Source organism: Thalia democratica, chromosome 3 (assembly GCF_965202585.1).
Source record: "Thalia democratica chromosome 3, ktThaDemo2.hap1.1, whole genome shotgun sequence".
Classification (NCBI taxonomy): Eukaryota; Metazoa; Chordata; class Thaliacea; order Salpida; family Salpidae; genus Thalia; species Thalia democratica.
Genome location: NC_139167.1, coordinates 78,446,793 through 78,462,623, shown reverse-complemented (window position 1 = coordinate 78,462,623; position 15,831 = coordinate 78,446,793).

Here is a 15,831-nt window from a genome sequence, read left to right as displayed (position 1 = left end):
TTTATATACTTTTCAAAGAATTCTTCCTAAACACATATTCATAGCAAAGTTATTATGTGTACGAGTTGAATATTTACTAAAAAATCTTGAAATAAAAAATAAATTTTAAATTGATAATTATAATATTAAACAAGGTGCTCAAAAATATTCTACAACTTTTTATCAATACTTAAAATAAAGTTGTGTTTTTTTTTTTGTAATCAATCAAATCTATATATTACAAAAATTATGATTTCTACAAATTTTAAAGACAATACTTAACAAAACTATCATTGTAGAACTTTAGCTATGTATACTTTATTTTATAGGGTAATTACTTCCATAGAGTATACCTTAGTTATAAAAAACGCATCTTAATTAACCAGCAAATACTCAAATGAGACAATTTTTATGACCATATTAAATTAGCCTATTAATAATAAAAAAATGCCTAAAATTTAATGAATTTATAAAACTTTACTTTTAGTTTTTCAAAGAAAAAGTTATGGTTTACTATATATTTTCGTAAAAAAAAATTACAGTTTGGTGCAAAATATATTTATTATATAGTTTCAAATAAAATTAGGTATTAAACAAGTTTAAGACTAGTAAGATGTTGAAGAATGTATGCTTAAAAAAAATTCAATGTTAAACTTTCGGCTAAATTTAATACAAAAAGATCATTTAGGTTTTATTTTTTATCTAAAAGTTTTCTTCAGATTTCAGAAAGTAGTACTTTAATAGTTTAATTCTACTTTAAAAATATTTAACTAATAATGTATTAAATAAAAATTTTGTTTAACTATTGTTATATAATTAAACTAAGATTTAGTACAGAATCAAACTATAAAAACTAACAATCCCATTAACTACGTAGATTAAAATTAGTAATTTAATTAAAACGTATTTACAACACTGTACCTTATTTCAGCAATATGTATTTATTTCAGCTTTTTTTATATACTACAAAGAAAAAACAAAAAAAATGTTCAAAAGTTTTAAATAGCATTAAATCAATACTACAATTTATTTACCGTTTTTTTTCGTTACGTCATTAAGGGTTTTAAAAACGTAGCATATCTATGCTTTAAAATGAACACTTAAGATATTGAACAAATAATGATATTTTAAACTAAAAGAACACATCCAGGTACACAATTGAAGGATTTATTTAAGGAAAATGGTGAAGGATTTATTTTGGGAAGCTAAAAAGGTGCAGGACTTATTTGAGTTGTGAAGTAGTAAATAAACAGATTTCTTAAAGAAAACAATGGTGGTGACAAAAATGATTTTAAAACTTCCCATATCGTACTTTATAAAACTTTAAAGCAAAAAACCACGTTGTATTAAATATAGTTCTTTTTAAATTTCAATTTAAAAAGTATAACTTATATACAGTAAACTCTCGCTTATTTACGCACATTGTGTCCACAGAAATAATGCGTAAAGATACGAGAGATCGTAAAGATACGAGAGGTACCAAATGTACTTACTATAATGGCAGTATTTTGATATTGCTTGTAGTTAAAAGTAGACTGGGGACTTTCCTACTTTAAACAAATTGTTTACTTTATTTATATTTATGAAAACTAAAGATAAAACTATACATATATCAAAAAAAGGATTAAATTTATATAAAATAATAATACTTGTAAAAATTTTTTAGTAATTTTAATGATAATTAGATTTTATCTTTATTTATATGTGACTTATTGATACTTAATATTTAAATTCTAATCTACTTAGAAAACTCAATTTATTAGTAAGTATTTGAAATATGGTGTGGTGTCTATATTAAAATTTGTTTCTATAGCCTTTTACAAAAAAATGCATTTGGTGCTGTAATGGATTTATTATATTGAAGAAAATATATATAATAAAGGAAAAATATTTAATAAAAATTGTTTATGTTTTATTAGATTTCTTTTTTAGATGTTTATTCATATATAAGGCAAGAGTGCTGTATTATTTATTTATATTTTAAACACTCATTATTCTTTCATTGTTTGAAACAGTCATATTTCTTTAAGAATTTTAATTTAGTCTATTATTGTTAACAAAATTTCTGATATACTGAGATATAACTAAATTTTTATCAATTAGTCAAGGAACACAAGTTTACAAAGTTTAAAGATATAGAGAGGTGAGTTAGCCTTTAAAAACATATTTTAAATCAAAAATATAGAATAAACCTAATTTGTGCAATATTGAAAAATATGAAGTTTCTATTTTTTAAAGTTTTTAGAATTCTAAAATGCGTAACTAAACGAGAGTGCGTAACGTCACGAGTTATTAAAGATGCGCGAGGTTACTGTAAACATAGCATAAATTGATAGTGTAAGCTACTTAAAAGTATGTTTTTAATTACATCAGTTAGCTATAATTTTAGATGTTAATGTTAACGACAAACAAGAACAAAGATAACTTGTTATTCTTATATGTTAACCTTATAGTAATATAAAACATTTCACTTTTAAAACTAAAAATGAAACATAAATTATTAAACAAACAAAAAACTAAATTTATACTTTAATCCTTTGTAGGTAAAAGTCATCAAGTTCAGAGTGATTTGATGTTAAAAAATCCACATCAAATGAAGTTTGACAATTTATGATAATGTTTTTAAAATCATTATTTGAAAAGTTTTAACTTATGGTTCAACAATCACGATTTTAACTTATACAAAAATTTTTTGTTTCATAAATTATTTTCGTTATCAATTTTAAGCGACTAGTTATTTTAAAATTTTTAAGAATTATATATTTTTATACCTGTAAAAACATTAACAACATTGAGGTTTGTGTATTTAGCAGAATAATCTTTTACGTATGAGTTTTGTACACACTTATCAAACAAACGTTTTTTTAAAGTTTTGAGTTCAGAATAAGCTTGTCTTTTAATCTTTTTAAGCATAACACTTATTTTTTTGCTTAAGCGGTTACATATAAGACATGTTTGTACAAACTTTCTAGTCATAAACTGTTTCGTTAAAATACTACATGTATTTAGTTAAGGGCACATAAGTGTAGTACACTATATATAGTGTAGTACAAAAAATAATTGATAAAAAATTAAAAAGAAAAAAAAATATTTAAATGTAAATGGTAATCTTTTGGCATATAATTAAGTCTGTAGCTTTTGAGTACTACGTTTCATACAAAATATTTGAGTCTATTTTAAGAGCAAATGCTGTTGATGAAATCGTTTCACCTACTAATTTTATCCACTATTGTCAGCTCAGACATAAGCTCCAGGAAACCAGTCTAACAACATGAAACTCATTGCAAGAAAAAAAAACCACTGAAAATACTGAAGAAAAAAAAAGTTTTATAAAGGAGTACCAGTGTCTTTAATTCGAAAAGTATTAATAATTAAAATATTAAACCAACTTAACTTGTTAAAATGATTATTTTAAAAGTAAATTTTACTTTTAGTTTTTTATTAATTATGAACTCTATTTTGTGTTAATCTTAAAATTTTATGACACTTATTAGATATTTTGATTATTGAATAGTCAAAAAAGATATATTGTATATTTAAGCAGTTGTTATTAAAATATTGTTTAAATGTTTGGAACAAAAGTTTTTTATTCAAACGTGTCTTGTATTACTAATAGCCTATGCTTATTCTGATAAAAATATAGAAGTGCAAAACTAAATTTAATGTCTGCAAACTGCGGTCCTTAATGTGCCCTTTACTTATTTTTTTATTTAAAAACAGCTTTTGTGGTCAAAACTTTAAACTAAGCTCTAAATTTTCAAAGAATAACAACTAGTGGTTTATAATAGTTCGTTTGAATAAATTTTCGGTTGAAAATTACTTGTTTATAATTTTTACTACAATTTCTTTCATAATATAGGTCAAAAAAGACTTTTTTAAAAACAGTCCCGCTTAAAAAAATATTTTAAATCCGCCTATTTATATAGTAAGGTACTAGCCCCTTTAATAAGATATGCTGATTTACAATGGAAGAGAATACTAAAACCTAAATATTAAGCCTGTTAGCGGTATTTGAGATATAAGAGAAATTTAACTAAGTATTAAACATATCACAACTATAAGCTATTTGATGTTCTATTAGATTAGTTCAACTGTTTATTAGTTTGCAACACAATTTTAAATTTATTTTTGTTTCACTAATAACTGCTACAAATTTTTTTAAGAAGCAAAGTAAATATGAGTTAATCTTTTCTATGTCTATCTCTACTAAATATGTAGCTTTTTTTCGTACTTTATAAAGAGACAAGACGTGTAGTGGGCTCTGCTTAAACAAAACAGATCATATGTATGCTGTATTAAAAAAAAATTATTTAAGGTAACTTTTGTAGTTAACTATGAACAACACTTTTAATATTGAATTTAAAATCTACAAAGAACTATTTTTTAACTGGCAACACAGAATGACTCCTTGTAAAAACAGTTGCAAGATATAAAAATATCCAATTATCATTCTGATAGTTAAAACTTCAATATAAATAAACTGTGTTTAGTCATTTTTGTTTTTTATAGTTTACTTTTTAAACATAAATTACATAAATAAGTCTTTTACAGGCACCGTTTTTTATTCGTTTTAACCTATTTTATCATTGCAGTCTACCTTGACGCAAGCAGTAAACTAGTAAAATAACCATATTGTGTTATTTTAACTATTTAAAAAACTAAAATTTAATCTTAAGTAATTTTCTTATGTTTCGTTCATACAGTATGTGAAAAAACTATAATTTTTTATTTTAACCACATTTAAAGCCAACTTATGTAATTCAAGTCCTGTGTATTAAAATAAAACGTGATAAAAGATAAACTTGTTACGGGTCGGCTGCAGTTGTACTTGTAAGGTTTTGAAACTCTTTATTTAAATAATATTATTCAAATGAAATAAAGTGATAGTACAGCAGTACAATAAAAGCATATATACCCTTATCCTTACCCGACCTTACCCAAAAATTTATACACTATACCCTAACCCACCTTACCCAAATAAATAAATAATAAATAGAAAAAGAAGTTTTTTTAGTTAAATCTTAATAAAAATAAGTAAATTATAGCTAGTCAGCAGCGAACTGCTGCCGACGCATTTGTTACTTTTACATGATAGTTTTATAAGATACAGAAATTAAATACAATGTAGTTATTAGAAATGTTAAAACAAATTAATCTGTTATTTTAATTTAGTGATCTTTTAGATTAACTGCAGAGTTATAAGTTTACAAATAAATGTTCTTATGCTTTGTTTTTTTAGTGTAAATGTTGTGTTTTCGAAGTTCTCATTATTTATCAAAGAAAAATAAACACATTCTACTAAATTGATGCACATTTATTAATTTTCCGAGAATTTTACTTTGAAAGGTGGCTATATTTATATACACATAACGTACAAAAAATTTTTATGAATTGCAATCTAAAAAAAGTTGATCACAAAAAAATACAAAGTTTGTAATATGATTAGAAATAACTACACTTTTGTTGAGAATGTATATGAATGATTATACCCTTTTACGGATATTTTTCTAGGGACCATTAAAAGTCACAACTTTTAATTCATTTCTAGTTAAAAGTTTTTTTTCTGCAAATCGTCTCTTTATTTGACTAACACAATATAGATTCATAATGTTTATTTTCTTTAAAGTAACATTTTAAATGATTTTCAAATTTTATACCTTTACTCGACATTGCAACTTCACCTTTAACACATTTTAATTTTACTAAGACGTTAAATGAGTTAATTTTTTGGCTATTTCATCTTAGCATTTTAAATACCCTTGAAAAAAGAGATAGGATATATATAAAAGTATAAACAAAGCTAGAAAAACTAAGTATCTAGGTTATGTGTAATAATTTATATACAGATAGTTACAATATGAATTAATTTGTATAAAATGCTATTAAATAAAATACAAAGTATTAATGAGAAAATTTTAAATTTAGAATTTCTTATTCAACACCTTTATTTAATAAGATGCGTTTTTGAATAAAAGTTAAGTGTTTAGTTTATATTTTACAATAAAAAATAAAAAACGACTACAATATACAATGAATGAATAATAATCAAATAGTAACTAGATACCAAAATTACTAACTAAGTATTTACTTGATTATGCAATTTTTAATTTGGTAATTGTATACAATTGATAGTGTTATTGTTTAGGAGTATAATTTTTTTACTATAAAATGCAATTGAATTTATTTTGTTAGATAATTTCTAACTTTAATCATTTGTTGGTTGCATTGATGTTAAAATATATAAGAAAACTATTTAAATATAATTTAAGGAAATACTTCTGACTATGTTTTATGTGTTAACATAGTCTATACTACATAAACTTTTATTTTTAGTACAAGCAGTTTAAAAGATTACATAAATTTTAAAATAACTTTCAAGCAAAAGCGATGCAATGTAGCACATGTTTCACACAGTCTATACCAGTGGTCTTTAAGCTTATCAAGTTTTGCGGACTCTAAATTGCAAAACTAAAATTCTGTGTACCCCAATGTGCGAATATTTAGTGTAAGTTCAAAATTCCCGTATTGTATAGTACAGGGTTATCTAGTGTAAGTTTCAAAAAAATGTTCCATAGTTTCTAGTATAACTTTTAAAACTACCATTAAAAACTCTTAAGACCTTTTTTATATATAGTCTAAGTTAATTTAACATATTTATAACATTTTTCATATAAGATATTACACTATTTAAATAATTTTTAGAGTTAGAATATTTTTAGAATTTTAAGAATTTAAACAAAATTAGGCGTAAGATTAATTTATTTATATTTTTTTTAAACTAATCAACTTATCTTATCAAGAAGTACGAAAATATTTTAACGCATGTTTCAAACATTTCAAGTTTAAAATGTTTAATTTAACATAAACTTTAAGATTAACCTAAAGTTTAATTATTGTTAATTTTTAAATATTTACATATATTTTAGTTAACGTAAAAAAATACAATAAACAAATAATCACAAAATAAAACATTTAATCATTTGAAAAGCAAGTCTGTCAAAACACTGTAACTATGATACAAACTATTAAAAAGTTAAAGTATCAAATATTGCCCAGTTTGTTATTCATCGCTGAACGAGTTCAGTAAAACTAGAATTAGAATACACAGCAACCCATTAGAAACACAAGTGTAGAACAATAAGACTGAGTGAGTTCATGACAATAAGTAAACTCCAATTATTCAGATTTTGATTGTTAAGTCCAGCAATATTTGTTGTATGTGTAAGTAAGCTGCAAATTAAATTCACTATAAACAAGAAAGTATATTTTTTCTTTAATATTCCTCTCATTGTTATTAACAATCGTTCTTGCCCTGATGATTTGTAAACGGTCATGTGAACCAAAAAGTCGATCAACGTCTTGATTAAAATCCAAACGAGTAAACACGTTACAAAAAAATACTGAAATCTAAAACCTTCTGTTTTTACTTGGTGAAGAGTTAAATTAACGACAGCCAAGCTGAGAATCAGAATTGAAAGCAAATAAAATAAGACTTCAACGAATATGATAAGTTTCGTTCTTAGTTTTCCAATAAAAGTACTTATGTTTGTTCTATCCATTTTATGAATTTTGATAAATTTAATTTTAACTACTTTTTTTTGAAAATACATTAGTTATATAGTTTCTTATCTAATTCATATATTAAACAAGTTTAAATGCAATTGGATAATAGAGATTAATTACTTTAGAACATTTTTACATTAATTTTTTGAATAAATACTATTAACTTATATCTTTCAGTTAATAAGTTAATATCTCGGTGTTTCAAATTTGTTTTAATCTGAGTAATTTTTTTAATACCTCTTATCAAAGACAATGTAGTTTACTTAACTACGTTTAGAGTAATTAGTATTCCAAATTAACTATAGAACATTCTAACTCGTAAGGTTCAAAAGATTTTTACCAACTACGTAAGTAAAACGTTTTACACAATATACTTTAGCAGCAATTAAAAATCTTAAGTATTTTTGAAAAAACTTTTTAAAACAAAATTTAATATCTTAATGTTTTCATAATTGTAAAATAAAAAAACGATTATATTTTAATAACTTTAGATTTTAAGTTTAAAAACATTTATTAAAATTAGTCGGCTGAAAGCCAACTGGTAACAACATTAGAACATACTCTAATAAAAGATTTAATCATTGAAAACAATAAATCTCCTTCTTGAACACGAAAGCATAAAAGATTAAACACTAAAAGTAACAAAGGAAAAGCTACATTACTTGTATCTGTTAACAAACATACAGTAATTTTGATACAAAAGTTTTTTTGTGTATCCATTATATATTCTCTATTTGAATCAATTAAAAGATTTTATAATTACCATCATAAAAATAACTTTATAAAAATCATTTATAAAGATCATAAAAATAACTTTATAAGTTAAAAAAATTTTAACCATGTGTATTTACTTAAGTAGAAAATAACTAAAACTAAATTTTACTTTTTATTGCATTTATTAAAAACCAGTTCTTTCTAAATATCAGGTTAACTGACCAAAATTTTCGAGCGGTGACTTTTTTTTGTGTGTTATAGTTTCAAATCTTTCTAGGTTACTTTAGTTGCAACGTTGTTAAGTTTCTACATATTCATTTAGAAATTAATTTCTATCTGACTAATATTATAACCCCGATTTCATGACGTCATAACAAGTAGCTTACTACTTGTTTCTAGAAGTACAACGAAGAAGTCAACAAAAAGTTTAAGTACCAAGGAAAAATTATAACTGCATGACTGCAATGCAGGGACGTAGTTAGCTCAAAAAAATTCCGAATCTGCAAAAATCAAAACATCTGAAATGACGCGTGATAACGTCCTAGCGGGAACACCACCACAGCAATTTAAAGTACCTCTAACGTTATTGAATTTAATTCGAAAATATGCAGTTAAGTTGATACTTCAAAAAGGAATGTTGAAGTATGGGTGATAATTGTATGCAAGGAAATTTATTTTGCTTCACACCACCTATGACTTTTATTTTGCTTTATGTGTTGCCTTGTTGTGTAAACCAATAAAACTTTTATTGAAAATAAGTATAATAAAATCACAATTTAACTAAAAACAATTGTTTTCAAAGTCAAACCTTTAACGTAGTCAATAGAAACAACATTAAATTATGCAAAACTTTTGTAACATAAAGTTGTTTAATTTTCATTTTGAAGCTACAGCTTCCATTAGAATCAATTATGCAATGGAGCTTTTTGACAAACTAAAGCTTTAACGCGCTAAATGTTACAATTAAGATGTATTTAATTCGTTTAATTTTCACGACACTAAAAATGCTAAAGAGTACATATATGTCAAAATTATCTCACAGGAGTGCATAACTAAGTATAAATGAATACTAAAACCTAAGAAAGCAGAGTCTTTTCAAGCTGAAATAAAAGCAAGTTTTATCGCACATAGGTTTGCAGAAACGTTCCAAGCCACGTGTCTGCTGCAATGTAATTATTTCAAATAGTGAAACTTCTACTTATTTCCAAAAATTATTATGAGGGAGTTATCAATAATTTTTGTGGAAAATTACAGAATTTTTTTTCCTGTGACATAATAATGAAGAGAAGCGAGTTAAACAAAACATTAAGTTTTTTATTAGTAAGTTAAAAAGTTGTTTTTTTCTTTGGTCTACGGGTTGTTGTTGGATGAGCATAAGAGACAATCATAATTTATGCAAATGATTTTATCATATTGAAGTAAGATAGAAGAATTGACCAAGTGGTCGATAAGTCTCAACCGACAATTAGTAACTAAGCTTACGAAAGCGCCGAGTCAGTTGTGGTAGAACTGTGTCACCTTCATTAATTTATCACATAACATTGTTTTTGTACTTGTGCTATATAAATCACAAATCACTTAAAACTGTTTCGTTAACATTAGCTTAGTAGTAAAACTAACACATTAAATTTAATGAGCGTTCCATTTGAACGTTTGTACTAGTGAAATTAAATAATTTATTAGATAATGTAGTCCAAACGCTTATAGTTGGACGATCTTAATAAACGCATAACTAGGTCGCAGGCACGGGGAAAACCAAAACTTAATCAACCCCTTAGCTAGACCACGACCAAACAATCGGTCAGCGGTCACAACGTAATTTTTTAAAATTTTATTTCCCAAACTCTACTTTAAAGTAACCTTTTTAAAACGTTTCAGTCAAGATAAACCAATATATTACTTTAATGGTATTTAGGTCTCTGAATTGTATTGTAATGGTATGTAAATATTAAATTTTAGTTATGTAGATAGTTTGATACATTTTGATTAACGTTTTAGAGTCTACTTTCTAGGCAGACTTTTACTAAGCATTAATATGCCTAAATACAATAAGAATGTTGCCTGATAAATTACTTAAACTTTTACTTCTTATTATTATTTAACTAAAACACTTTTGAGAGTCGATTTAGTTATCGTGTAAGTATAAAAATAGATACCTTGATATACCTTTTTTGATCACTACTTCCAAACTTTAAGAAAAGCAACAAGTAGACTTGCTACATTAAACACAAATTACGATACACGTTATTACAGCATCATATGAGTGCTTATTGTTAAAAATTTATTTACCAGAAACCTTGTAATAGAATAAGTTGACTCCATTTTTTTAAGCACTAAAAGTTTTTGAAATGCATTTGTATCCTTAAAACCAAACTTGTTGAAAGACGTTAAAAAGTAGCCAAACATAAAGAAGAACAAAATAAGTATGTAACATTACACTCATTTTAATCCTTATACTTTACGTTTTTACAGTCTAAAAAGTTTTTGTAAGTTTATCGTAACCATAAACTTTGTTTTATAACTACTAACGAGGAAAATTTATTTTAGGTTAGTATAAGATATTGCTGCGTAATTTACTTAATTAAATCAATCTTAACATGACTTATATATGTAACTCTTACATGTATTTCAAGACTTATTACAGATATTCAGAACTTTTTAGGCTTATTATACAAAAAACGGTTTTATACCATATCATTACTTTTGATTTAACTATAACAAACATATACTTACTGCATAGTTGTCTAAGCCATTTAAGCAAAAGTTTCTAAATTACATCTGTTAAAGTGTGTTTAGAATAGTATAAACAAAATATATTGAAGTCTAATTTTATAGTTCTGCTTAAAGTATAACTATGTATAGTATAATTTATCAACCCAATTTCTAAATTTGAATATTATAGTTAGTTTTAAGCCCATTTATAGTCAGTCTGTTTTACCTTAAAGAGTTGTATCCCTGTACGATCAGTAAATGATTAAAAAGTTACTTTCGATTTATTTAGTTCATCTGTTTAAAATTAATACAATTTGTAAGTATTCTTTAATAATTTACAGTGACTACAACATTTATTTACTTGTTATTACTGTCGGTAACTTATTTTCGAAAGAACTTATGCATAAAAACTCTTAAACCTACTTAAAAAAAATTAAGGTTATCTTTCAATATAAATATGTAATGTAGTTTTAAAAATATTTTTGTTTTAAAAGTTATAACTTTTAATTACAAAAACATTTATCATCGGTCTCTAGTATACTTTATAACTCTAGAAAAAAGTTACTTTGCAAAAGAACTTATAGAAAACATTTGATATATTCAAGTTGTAAAGGCTCGTAGCTAATTTTTTTAGGCTGTTTAATTGTTAAAGCTTGTTGCAATTTTTTTAACAGAAGCGATAATTAAAATTTGAAAATTTTGCTACTATTTTAAACATTTTAAAATTAATTGTATATGTTTTCTATGTATATATATTATTTTACGTTTAATCTTTTCTTTACTTATAATTTAATTAAAATATTTTTGTAAATTTTTCATTATTTTATATTTATTATTCACTACAACTGTTACCCCTAACCCTTACCCTCGATCGATAAGCGGTTCTCGAATTTTACTGGGTGGATTTTGATCGGGTGGATTTTGAACGTGTCCCAGTTTTTTATGCTTATTTATTAGTTTTCAAAAGCAATTCAAAAGTAAAGACTCTATGATTTATACTTTTGAAAATGACTATTGAAATTTACTAACTTTATAATTTAATCATCTCTCAACAGGTTATATACATGCACAATATTTCTTACATACTACATAATTCACTCCATGTGTTTAGTAGGAATTACTTAACACTTTAAGGCTTAATTTTATCAGCTAGCTGCATACTACTACTGAAAATACTTTTACTCAACTAAACATGAGTAATAAATGAGTATTTGAGTTTAAGTTTAAAATGATTAAAATATATGACAGCAAGAGTATATCTCTACAAAAAAGTTTTTTAAATAACCTTTGCTTTGACACCTTTAAAAGTGAAAATACTGTTAAATAAATTTGAACTTAGAAAAAAGGACTAACTTTTTTAAACTTGATAAAGTTTATTTCATTACATTATAACTAGTCAAGAAAAAAAACGAGTTTTACTGTAATACATATAAGAACAATGTTTTATTTATTACGGATACTTTATTAAGTAAAACTTTAATATAGTTCTAAATATAAAATCAAACACGGTCAAAGTGCATGACAACTGTGGTTTATATAATTTGTTTAAGAAATTAAAATCCAGATTGGTTAAAGTTACTTAGCAAAACTTCTATACATTCAATTGGAGCAAATAAAAAAAATTATCTGGAAAATTATGTCTGTGCTAGAAATGGTTCTTTATACTTTTTAAAAAAATTAGAGCATACTTTTTATCTATATCTAGAACAATTTATCGTTTATATACAACGTATACTTAAAAAGAATTATATTATATCAAGCTCAAAAAAAAAACAATTACTTTTTATCTTTTTAAAAACTTTATTAGTCATTATGTAAACAATATATTACATGCAGCTTATAAGTTAAATAAAAACTTTTTTTAATTTATGCAGTTTCAACTTATTCTAATAGTCCTCATTCACTCTCGGTCCAAGTCATAGACGCTAGGATGCAAATACTTCGTCGTCTCTAGAATTCTTAGGAGTACTTTTACTTTGTTGATTTCTCTTTTCTACATAAAAGAGTTTCGGTACCATATTGCTATGAAAGTTACTTACATAATTATCAAATACATTCACTTGGCTTTTTGAAACTGAAATACTTTGTTGTCTTTTCCAGTCACTTTCGTTTACATACCTTATGTTCGGCTGTTTCGATTTTTTAGACGAAAAGCTAACACTTTTGTTAAGAATATCACTATTTTTACCAACTTTGAAGCTTTTTTGTTGTCTAGCTGAAGTGTCTTTACCACTTTTTTTCAGCTTAGTTGTATTATGCAAGTCAGTCAATTTCGTCATTAAAAAAGAACTTTTTGGAACATTTGAAGAAGGCAAATGATCAGATCTGTTCGACACAGGTCTACCATTGCTGTCAAGTTTTATCTTGTACAGTTTCTTAGAAGAAACCGTCTTGACAGTTTGAACTCTACTTTTATTTTTATCACTCAACTTTACGCTATGAGACGAGTTACTAAAACCTTTAAATGCAGTCAAACTATTTGGATAGATACTGGTAGGCACATTAACAAAGCTATTGTCGCAAGCTTCATTAAAAGGTCTCAATTTACCTACTGGCTTAGTATCACTCGTTAAATTATAACTAGTCTGAACATAGTCAACACAACTGTCCTTAAAACTTCTCAGTTTTTCGAAATCAAGGGAATATGAAGCTGGCTGAAAAGATCTGAAAACAGTATTTATCAGGCCAGTACTAACTCTGGAAGTTTTAGAGGTCTGAGAACTTCTGAAAACAAGGAGAGTGATTATGATTTTTTAAATATTATTTTACTTAAAAAATTCAATTTTATTTAAATATATTAAATGAGTGCTACTAAAATTTTTTAAAGGTTATTTAAAAAAAAGATATCTAAACAACAAAAATAAATAAACTTACTCTCCCACGGAAATATTAGTTTGACTGTCAAATACTTTGATGCTCGGTAATTCTGATCGAAAAAGATTTGAATGCGTCAATTTACTCCGCATAGACTTTGAGTTTAACATTGTAGAATTGCAAGCTCCCTTGGACATATTTCCTGATGATCTGCTACCTTTGAAAAGTGCAACTTCGTTGTTTTTATTTTGAGCTAAATCAGGACACATTGATAGTTTGTTAAGATTATCTGACATCTTAAAAATAATATCTGTTGTTTAGAAACTTTGTTAAAATTTTAGGATAAAAGTTTAGGATAAAAAACTCAAAATATAATTATACAACTAACCTGATATTTAATTTTTGTAAAATTTCCTTAAATTTTTTTAAAGTATACATTAGTGTTATTTTAAAACATTAAGTTATAAATATAAATTTTACATTATCGAAGCAATTAAAATCAAATATATTTGTTTATCTTTTTAAAACAAACTAAAAAATCGTGGGGTGACACTTGTAACCAAACTTTATATAAAACAAATTATTAAAAAAAGTAAGTAATACTAAATAATAGTTTTTATAACTTAAAAATTATAGATATGTTGATGTTTACAATTTTCTAACAAAACTATTTAATAATTTGTGTAACGTAAATAAATCTTATTACATTAAATTTAAATATAATTCATTTATATTATAAAGCAAAGATTTTTTAATAAATTCAACAAATAATAGGAATTAATAAATATTTAGTTTATAACAATTTTTTTCCTACAAATCTAGCATACAAATAAAAGAACATTTTTTAAAAAGCCTTAACTCAAAAATTATTCTAATGAGCCTTACCAAATTAGAAAACTATTGAAACTAAGCTTTTTACCTGTATAACTAAAATTAGAGCCTTAAATTTAAAATTAGATATGAGTTACCCTCTGGGGTTAATGAGAAGTATAAAATTATAAAATAAAATAAATTTTAAGCTGTGAATCATTTACGAAATTAATAACTCAGTATTGGTTTAAGCAATTACATTTGGTATTTATAACTAAATATATAATTTCTAGTAATAATTCACGCTATAAACAAAACAAAATATGAGAATGAAACTTTAAACTCAAACACTATTTTAATTAAAGCTTATTTGCTTAGTTTTTAACAATTAATAATATAAAGACTAAAGCACATATCCTTTTTAAAATCCAGCTAAGATTAATTTTAATTGTAAAACAAGTAAAACTAAACAATCAGAACATTCAAAAAACTGTATAAACATTGTTAGTGTTAGTACATTTTTGATTTCTAACTTAACCAGATGACCATTAAGCACAGTTTAGCTTTTAAGCATTTTTCTAAAGATAGAAAAAACACTACACAAAGATATTTGCGATTTGAGATATTACAAGGTTATTACATTAAAAAAAAAACGATTTTAACAAGCTTACTCTTAACGATAAAATCAAATTAGGATAAAACATAATCAACAGCAAACTTAACGAGTAAGCTTTTTCACACTGTGTTTTAAAACTCTATAAATGTCTAGAGTTGTTTTAAAGTAACTATTATAGCAATAAGGTATACTTTACATTAATTTTTCGATTTTTAATTGGTAAATTTACAAACTATTAAGAATATAGTTAAAGAAACGTTTACAAGTAACTAGATTTATGTTATTGAATTAGCCTAAAATGTTATATATAAATTTAACCAAAAAACACACTTTTATGCTGATTATTTTTTTATGAAATGAATATTGCTTCTATAAAACTTTAAAAAAATAACTTTCACAAGTAAGACATCATTGTATAATAATTATATAATTTAAAAAAAGTTCCTGTCGGATCAAACAATAGAGATTATTTTTCTTGAACTAAGATATCCTTTAAACTTTGTTTTTATTAACTATTTCAATATGTTCTATTTTAAAAAATCTTGGCGTTAACAAAAGTATGAAACAAAAACTACTAAAAAAGCTTTGACTAACAAAGAACACTCTAAAATAGGTTAAAACAA